Consider the following 10,004-nt stretch of genomic DNA (forward strand, 5'->3'; position numbering starts at 1 on the left):
GGGCGGCGGGTCGGAATAAAGCCTCGCGGGCACTTTAAGAACGCCTAAATAAAGAATTATATGTACGCACACAGCCACTTGTTTGACAGAGACCAGTTTCTCGTACGGATTTGACTAACACCACTTTATGGAAAATAAATAGCTTGTTAGTTCAAAATGCTTCCATGCTAGTAAATTATAGCTTTTAACTAGCCTTTTCTTTAATGAAATGGTTTCAATGCTCTTTGGAAAGTGAAACGCAAAGTCAGATATTAATATAGTAGTTGATTACCTAGAGCAGGTGGAACAGTTTACGTATCTCGGAAGTGTTCTCGACCAAAATAGTCAAAGTACTAGGGACATAAGGAGAAGAATTTGTATTGGGAAAAGAGGCTTTTACAGGGAGAAGGGATTTGATGACAGGGACGCCGTGTAAGAATGTCAAGAAAAGGCTTGTTAAAACTTTTCTATGGAGCGTATTTATGTACGGCGTGGAAACGTGGTCATTGAAGCAGGAGGAGAGACGTAGATTGGAGGCTTTTGAAATGTGGGCGTGGAGAAGGTTGAACGGAGAGGAAGTAAAATAGACGAGAAGAAAGTGTTATGAATGGTGAAAGGGGAGAGGAGGGGGGATCCCTGGGGAAATCCAAAGGACGCAGGAAAGATGGATGCGGAGCATTATGATTGGAGATTGAATGTTAAAGAATACTTTGATACAGATAGGAGGACGTTAGGTAAGCAAGGAAGGGGCAGGAATAGAATAGGCATGTCGATTGGAATGAAGGGAGGAAGAAAGTATACGGAGATGAAGGGGCCCTATTGCAATATTGCAAGTCCGGTCGCGGTTTTGGTCAGGAGATACTATATTGGCTGTGTCCATCCAAAACCATACTGTAGAATGTACCCAAGAATTCACGGTGAATTATTAAGTTTAAGGAAATAATTTCCCTTAAATATCATCAAATATAATAAAATTTAAGATTTCAAACACTTTTGATTGCAATTTTGAGTAGTTTATGCCGAGGAATTTGATAAAATAATACGTACAGCATGCGAATGATTTCACTCAATCTGCAGTTGATTGGCCAGAGGTAAAAGGATTCTGACGGGCCAAGGAAAGTCATTAAAAAATCTCACTGCCTTTGTTGAACAGCAATTAAAATTCTCCCCTGGAATAGCTTAAATGAAGCTCCTAACATCATCTTCCTCCTCCCTTCTCGCCGCATCCAGGATTGCTACCGTCCCTTCACTCCGCCTCGCATACCCAGCATTTTTCGCAGTCTTCAAAAAGCCCTTTCGCATGTCAAAATGTCCTGCTCCCACCCACCCTTTCTTTTAAATTATCTCCACAGCATTCCTTCTTCCCCTTTTGCCGTGCCTGAGGCTTGTTTGTCCGCCCTCCTTCCCTCTGACTTAATTTCTTCCGCTTTTCTCCTCCCCACTTAAATCTCTAACGCCGCTTATCTTTGCCTCTCTCCTTCTGCCATCCACAACGTTTATTCGGCATTCATAAAACACTGCACTCCGCGCCAAAATGTATACTATTATTCCTCCTTCACCAAAATGTTCCCTCTCTTTCTCTCTCTCTCTCTCTTTGGGCAAGGTTTCGATCGCCAACCCCCTATGTGCCAAAATCCTACTTTACCGAATGCAAATTAGTATCCCCAGCGTCCTTACCCCATAGTTGTCTCAGAGTCTTTGAAAAAAATTGGATGGCAGTAAATGTTGCCTTCTTGCCTAGAGGTTTCTTGTAAAGAAGATTAGCTGCGACATAAGGGGATGTTCTAGATAATTACGGATTCGTGAATATACGTGGGTCGTTCGGTACCTCCTTAAAAATTCAAGACATCGGCCTCGCAGTTTCTGTGGTTTGCTTTCAGTAAGTCTCATCTCTCAATAGACTGCTGTTAGAGTTTTAGCCATATCCATTTCATTGCATCATTTTCATATTCGATTGAAGAACACACTTTAGTTTAGTTAGAAAATTGAAAAGAAATTAGTTTCGTGCAGTGAATGAACACGTCTGTCCGAAAGGTTGAACATCGAAATAGTTCAAAACCGAGTTGAATGAAGTCCATTGGAAATTACTTCCCGTGTTTGCGAATGTTTACAATTGAGTAAAATAGTTCAAACATGGCCGTACACCCACAAAAGATGACCATCGCTCGGGACGTCCAGAGGAAGTGACGAATCAAATTTCGCGAAAAATTTGAGGTCACTGTTATATCACAAGGTGGTAAACAGTTTTCAATATTACCCCCTAAATCGAGTGTGGGAGAAAATCTCGGCAAGATGGTTGTCTCGTTTGCTCTCATTGGAGAATGAACGCAATCATTTGGTCCATTCGGAGACTTGTTTGGCGCTAAACCGTTATACGAGGGTAACTTGAAATGTTCTCGGCCTGATAGAGAGATGGCGTTACAATCGACAAAAATTTTATGATTTTTGCCTGTGCGCACGTGTAATTAGTTCGTAAGAAGAGTTTCACCTTGTTCTCTCGAGAAGTTTGTTTAAATGTGCTATTGCAGTAGACATCTTTCGGGTTTCTGGTTAAAATTGAAAAACTTGAATTTTGTGCGGTGAAAAAATTCTTTGTTTTGGATGAATTTACCCTTAAGAAGAAATTCATCCGGAGTAAACAAAAGCGTACGGGGATTCTGCTCTCCTTCAATATTAACCGATAAACAGTGGGCAGCTGAATTTAAACGTGGTCGCATATCCCTTGAAGCTGAGCCACGTGAAGGACGGTCGAAAACCGCAACCAAACCAGAAACCATCAAAAAGTTGCACGATATCGCGTTGGACGATCGGCAAGTAAGAGTGAGTGAAATATTCACTATAGGCCCGTGGGTATATCGAAAGAAAGGTTGCGAAACATTTTGCACAAATAGATAGGGATGCGAAAGTACTGCGCAAGGTGGATGCCGCATTTGCTGAATGCCGATAGAAAGTAAATACCCACACGATTTTTACAGCAATTTTTTGATCGATTCAAGAGGGAACCGACCGATTTTTTTGCAGCGATTTTTCACCATGGTTTGAGAAATGGGTCTACCACTGCACGCCAGTAGCAAAACAGAAGTCGAAGGAGCAGAGGGTGGAAGCCGGTGGTTCAGCGCCAAAGAAAGCGAAGTCGATCACATCTCCCGTAAAGGTCATGGCCAGAGTGTTTTGGGATGCGAAAGGGATTCTTTTGATTCATGACTTTGAAAAAGGCAGGAAAAGTGGAAGTAAATAATAATTTAATCGTCTTGATCCGCTGGATGCCAAAATTTGCGAGAGGAGGCCTGGCTTGAAGAGGAAAAACAATCATCTTTCACCAGGACAACACACCTGCTCACAAAGGTGTTTTGGCGATGGGAAAACTACGGGATTTGGGGTAAGATTTGCTCGGCCATCCGTCCTTTTCTCCTGATTAAACACCCTCAGATTTTATCTGTTCCCAAACTTTAAGAAATTTGTTTTTGGGAAGTGCTTCGTCTCCGGCGAAGACGTTGAGAGGGCCGTCGTAGATGGATCTTTTCACAGCCTCACAGATCTCGCATCCGGGAAGGAATACTGGTGTTGGAGAAACGTTGGGCCACGTGTATTGAACATAGAGGTTTCAGGTTTAACTGTGTGGAATTAACTTATGATGAGGGTAAAAAAAGAAACTTTGTACTTCCACATAAAGGTTTAATATTTTACGTCCATGATTTCGATTCTGCGCATCATCATTCGGTGACGTTGTTCGCTGTTATCGAATTATTAGCTCCTGCAGAAGTGACTCCTACTGAGATTCATCGTCCTTTTGAGGCTGTTTATGGTGACGATGCTGTTGATAGGTCTACTGTTAATCGATGGGTAGGCCAATTTCGGTGTTGTGAACCTGTAATTGTTGAAGAAACATGCAGCGGACGTCCGATCTCTGCCACAAACGATAAACATCGCAAAATCGTGGAAGATTTGATTCATAATGACCAGTGAAACACTCAAAAGCATATCGCAAACCATATTGGTCGAGATCGTCGTGGTAAAGGCAGCCTGGCGCCAATAATCTTGTAAAATGACAACGCTCGTCCACACACCTCGCGCGCAACTGGAGAGGCTCTGCGAAACCTGAAATTTGAACTGATTCCACACCCTCCTCATTCCCCCGATTTTTTGCCTCAACTAAATAGACACCTCAAAGGTTATCATTGCACCTCGGACGATGAGGTGAAGGCGGCTGTGAATAACAGCACGCTGTTTAACTCGCGTTAACATAGCACTAGAACACGTCTCCATACTTCCGCTTCTCAAATTACACTGGATGAATGTAACGACCTCACGCCTGCGCTTGCATGTTGCGGGGGAATGTTACTTCCATATGCCACCTGAAAGGCTTCTGAAGGTCGTCTTGCTTGGCGTCTACAAGCGTGTGTGCATTCATTATCAGTTCCGTGGTGTATTGAGTGTATAGTGACCGTTGGCCATTCAAATCCTCGGATGAGGAAAAGCTAGACAGCTTTTTGTTATGATACATTTTCATTTTTTATCACCCGTTTCCAGGAAGAAAGAATGCCTTCTGTGACACCGCTAATTAAGTGATAACTGTTGAGACAAAATGAGAAAGTATGAAATGATCAAACGGTAGCAAAGTAAGCATTTAAACACTGTAAAGAGATCTTTCGTAGTAACGCCTAATTTTGCAGCAACCGATAATCGCAGTGACTTCATCGTGCCGGAGGTATCCGCAGGCAGCGTGTCGGCCGTGCTTTGGTTGGTCGTCCGGTTTTGGGCTTTGGCGTCGCCTTGCGAGGGGCCGTTAGCGAAGGGGCCGTCGGCGGACTTGAGAGAACTCGGCACCACATCCCATTACCCGGAATCTCCAGAATTATTCATCCGGCAAAATGTGCGAGTCATGTCAAGAGTTCCTTGCAACTCAACAAAGTCAGGAATTCCGCGCTGCAGTTGCGGGTCTCTTGCTCTAAGCGAAAAACATTAACCCGGGTTTTATGAAAGAGGTGACAACTGGAGAGACAGCGTGCATTCCAAAAGCAATGCCATTATTTTTTAAAAGTAATTTTTTGAACAGTTTTGCACAAATACTTAAAATTCTTCAAAGTACTCTCCTTTCGGGCCTCCACGCATTTTTTTAACCTAACGCCTCACGTTTGGCAGGAACTCGCGGACTCGTAGCGCGCCATGACAAACACCTCGGGCACGAACTTGGCGCACACTTTCCTCATCGCTAAATCTTCAGCAGTAAAATTGCGAAACACAACAGTACCACGACAAGTTCAGTTCCTTGGCAACCATCTTGATAATCAATCGACGGTCAGAGTCCAACAATTGTCGAACACGATCCACATTGTTGTCGGTTTTGTTGGTTGACGGCCGCCCAGAGAGCGTTGTTCTTCGTGAACCTTAAAGGCCTTGAAACCACCGCGCAACTTGTGACTAGGACACAGCAGAGTCCCCGTAAGCCTCGCATATCATTTTGTTAGTCTCCCCAAGAGATTTTTTTCAGTTTCACACAAGACGTAGTAATCGCGTGACGTTGCTTGATGGTCGATCACACTTTTTTCATGACACGTTCAGAGGTTTACAATAACTGACGTCCTGCAGCGTACACAGCTTGGAGAGCACTGGGACGGTTTTTCAGCAAAGCTTAGCACCTTCCCCACCTACTTACTACAAGTGGTTAGATCCCACTCCAACCAATAGGAGCGGCGCGGGAATTTTAATTGCATTACTGTTGGAACGCACCCTGTAAGTAATGAATCTATAGCTATGATCCTGAAACGAAACTCCAGTCTTCCCAACGGTCGGTTGATGAAATAGAGGAAAATGCGATGGGGCAGCTGATGAAAAGGGATTGGCCGATTGTTTTGAAAAGTGTAAGTGACCCTGGGATAAGTGTGCGAGGCCCCAAGGGGAATGCATCCAAGGGAATCAATTAAGGCCTCCTCATTGTTCTAGTTTAGGCTATTTTACTCAAAATATTGTGTGGCTGAATAGCTTCCGGACAGGCCTCTGATAATTGCTGCTCATGTAATATTTAATTTTTAATTAGTAAACATTGCATTTATTTGACTCATAGTCATATTTGAGTCATCAAATCGCCTCAGAAAAAGTTTCACACGCAATTCCCTGAAAGATATTCCACGAACATTGACTTTACACCAAATTGCTTCGTCAACCGCTGTGCGCCGTTCCGCAAGGGATGAAAAATGAAACGCCCAAGAGTCGGCTCCTCCTTGCGTCACCTTTGTCGGAGACAACTGGGCAATGGTGGCCTGGTGTTGCATCCATTCAAGTTTCGAAAGAAGAAATGGCGACTTGAAAAATAATGAAGCCATTTCTATTCTCTCGGCGTCGCTAACTTAAAAGGTGAGCGGAGAACGAGCAGGCGGAGGGAGAGAGCATTTTACTGCCCAATGAACCGTTGCCGTTGAAAAGCACCCGCGAAGAAAGGAAGTGGGTGCGAGTTTGAGAACAAGTTGCCTTACGTTAAATAAAAGACATGATCCAAAAATACAAGTGTGACCTGTAAAGAATTCTAAAGTATCTTATAACCGTGGCGATCCCATCTCATTGAAGTGCGGAGAAACTGATGTGCTAGCTATGCCAGATTTTTTGAGTGAATATTTATTTAAAATTTTTTATTGAATAACATTTTCACTTTATTACATAGTACCCTGCGAGCTAATTCTGACGTGCGTATGGCAGTGGGTGATTACACTTCTAACTTCTTTTAACCAAAAATTATTTTTCGTCCTCGTCCTCTCGGTGATATTATTGTGATATCTTAGCGTTCGCGGGAAAAATGGCATCTTCATTCTAACTGTTCTACACTTCATCTCTCTAATTTTATTAGCATGATCTCTCCTACCGTAGTACGATGGGGGTACTGAAACATTTTCAACATCACTGCTAAAGAGATCTCCTTCCAATTTATACGGAAGAGATTTAATCTCTAATTCAACCTTCTTTCTGTGAGTGACTCCCCTAGCCTAGCTGATCTAATATTTTGGATACGCTACTCCGTTTGTCATATCAACGGCAACAGGGAACTATCTCCATTATCTTTCCCAAGAACAAAATGGTGCACACTTTAGAGAATATGAGTCCTGGCTACTATTGGACTCGGCCCATACTCGGCCGAGTCCCATAGTAGCCAGGACTCAACTTGTTTCCACATGCGAGCGGCAATTTGTGAACAATTTCACCATGGGCAACCTTTTCAAAAGACTTTTGAAAATCTAAAAAGATCCAATCTACTAGCCCACCACTTGCGACCGATAAAAGTAAGTTACGTGTGAATAATCCTGATTGGGTCTCGCATGAGCGGATTTTCCGTAAACCTCGTTCATCGATATTTAAAAAGTTAATGCTATAAAGGTATCTCATTATGGAGCTGACAGCTTGGTACTCTAAAATTTTGTAACATACGCAATGAGAGAAATGAGTCTGTAATTACTGGGGTCCTCCATGTCACCACTTTTAAAAATGGGTTTTCTTTCTGCGGTGGGTGAGGGACCTTGCACTCTGGGAGGTATTTTTTAAATATAACTTCGAGGTGCGGGGCAATGTTTGGAGCTAAATGCTTTATCACCCTAGCTGGTGTATTTTCGGGGCCGGGAATTTGTTGGGTTTAATCTCATTAAGCAATTTGAGAATTTATTGTTGATCCGCTGTTATTTTTTCCATGGGTTGGGAATGTATTGTTTCATGGAGATATGCGGTAGCAACATCATTCGAGAAAACGCTTTGGAAGAATGAATTTAGGATGTTAGCTTTACCCTCACTGTCTGTATGAATTATATTGCTACAATCCCTTAAGCAAGCCACGGTTTGTTTACTCCCATTTACTTCCCTAACATATGACCAGAAAGCTTTGGGGTCAGTGTCCAAGTGCTCGCAAAGTACTTTGCGTTTGAAGTCCAGTAAGGCGCTACGTAATTGTGTTTTGGTTTCAATTTTATAGGACCTATATTTGCCCGATACTTGTTTATTCTCAGGGGATGAAGTGTTCACGCCTGCCGGTTTTACCCTAGAGTGTAGCATTCTCTGCTTTCGAAGGGCTTTTCTAACGTCTTTATTGTACCACCTGGGGTCGCGATTTGCTTTAACGTATATTATAGGGATGAACTCTATGATGCCTTTCTGCATAACATTGAAGAATTATGTCCGTCTTCCACGGTGGTATGCCATAAGCGCGTTTTGAACTCGGGTATTGAAGAGTTAAATTGATTGGCAAAAGTATTATACATATATTATTTATTATTACGTAATCTACCGGTCAAGGTAGGTTTTTTTCGAAAGACACAGCTGATAAGTAAATATTTTGTAACACCTAAAAAAACACAAAATCCAGTATCCTACTCTAAATTAGGTCCCTCTTCATCTCTGAGTACATCCTTCCTCCCTTCAACCCGTCCAACATTCCTCTCCTGTTCCTACCCTTTCCTCGTTCCCAAACATTCTCCCCTCTATCACAGTCTTCAACATCCCACTGCCGATCAATACACCCTTCATCCATTTTTCCTGCCTCCATAGGATTTCTCCCAACAACCCTCTCCCTTCGCCCACCATACCAAGAAGTACTTCCTCGTTTGTTTTCTTCTCTGTCCATTTCACCTTCTCCATTCTTCTTCACACCCACATTTCAAAAGCCTCCAATCTACGTCTATCCTTCTGCTTCAATGACCACGTTTCCGCGCCCTACATAGCTACGCTCCATATCAAATTTTTTACGAGTCTTTTCTTAAAATCCTTACCCAACGTCCCTGTCATCAACTCCCTCCTCCTTGTGAAAGCCTCTTTGCCTAGCGCATTTCTTCTCCGTACGTCCCTACTACTTTGACCGTGTTTGTCCAAAACACTTCTGAGATACGTAAACTGTTCTACCTGCTCTAGTTTTTGCCCTCCTATTTAAATGTTTAGCTTAGCCTTTTTCTTTCTAGAAAATCACCTAGCCTTTGTTTTATTAATTTTGATTCTCATCCCATGCCTGTCGCACTGGGTTTCCAATTCACTCAGCAATGCCTGCAACCCCTTGGCTGACTGACAAACTATAGCTTGGTCATCAGCGAACCTAACTGATTTTACAAATTCCCCGCCCACTTTCATTCCTGCCTCCAGTTTTTACACTGCCTCCGCCACGTTTCCTCCACATATAGGTTGAACAGCAACGGTGATAATGGGAAACCCTGCCTTACACTTCTTTCTGAGACTGCCCATCCGGACTCCCCGTTCCCCAATCAAACCTGAGCAGTCTAAGAAATGCACAGGTTGCGGATTAACCTCCTGTACCTCCGATCTCTTCCCATTTCTTGAATACACTCATTACGTTTTCCCAATTCACTCTATCAAAGACTTTTTCGAAATATACGAAATAGGCAAATACCTCCTGGTTGTGTTCTATATTCCTCTCGATTAATAATCTCATTACTGCAATGGCATCACGTATACCTCTCCCCTTCCTATACCCAAACCGATAATTCCCTAAGTAATCATTTGCCCTAATGTATATCCTTTAGTTTATGACCCTGATAACAACTTTAGCTGCGTGGGATATCAAAGTTATTGTCCTGAAGTCCTCTCATGACGAAGCCTTTACCTTTTCCAGAAAGGAACTAACACTGACCTCACAAAGTCTTCCGGCAATATTCCTCCCTCATTAATAATACAAATCAGCCCATATAGCCTCTTCCTCCCACATTTTCCTAAATATTTCAATAGTTCCGCGGGAATGTTATCCACCCCCGCGGCCGTCTTTAGCTTCAACTTCCATAATGTACTTTCCATCTCATCGTCGAGTATGCCTTGACCTAAGCTATCTTTCTCTACGTCATGTTCATTTTCTATGTCTAACTTTGTTGGTCTAAGTTCTTTACAATACAGTACTTCTATATATTTGTTTTATATCTCTTGGATCTTTCCTGTGTCAACTATGACCTTACCCGCCTTATCTCTAACTGTTAGCACAGATCTCCCTTTCTTCCTTCCGGATAAAGATTTCACTTTGCTGTACAGCGCACCGATTCCACCCTTCCTCT

This window comes from Hetaerina americana, unplaced genomic scaffold (assembly GCF_022747635.1).
Source record: "Hetaerina americana unplaced genomic scaffold, ioHetAmer1.1.p SCAF_9, whole genome shotgun sequence".
Taxonomy (NCBI): Eukaryota; Metazoa; Arthropoda; class Insecta; order Odonata; family Calopterygidae; genus Hetaerina; species Hetaerina americana.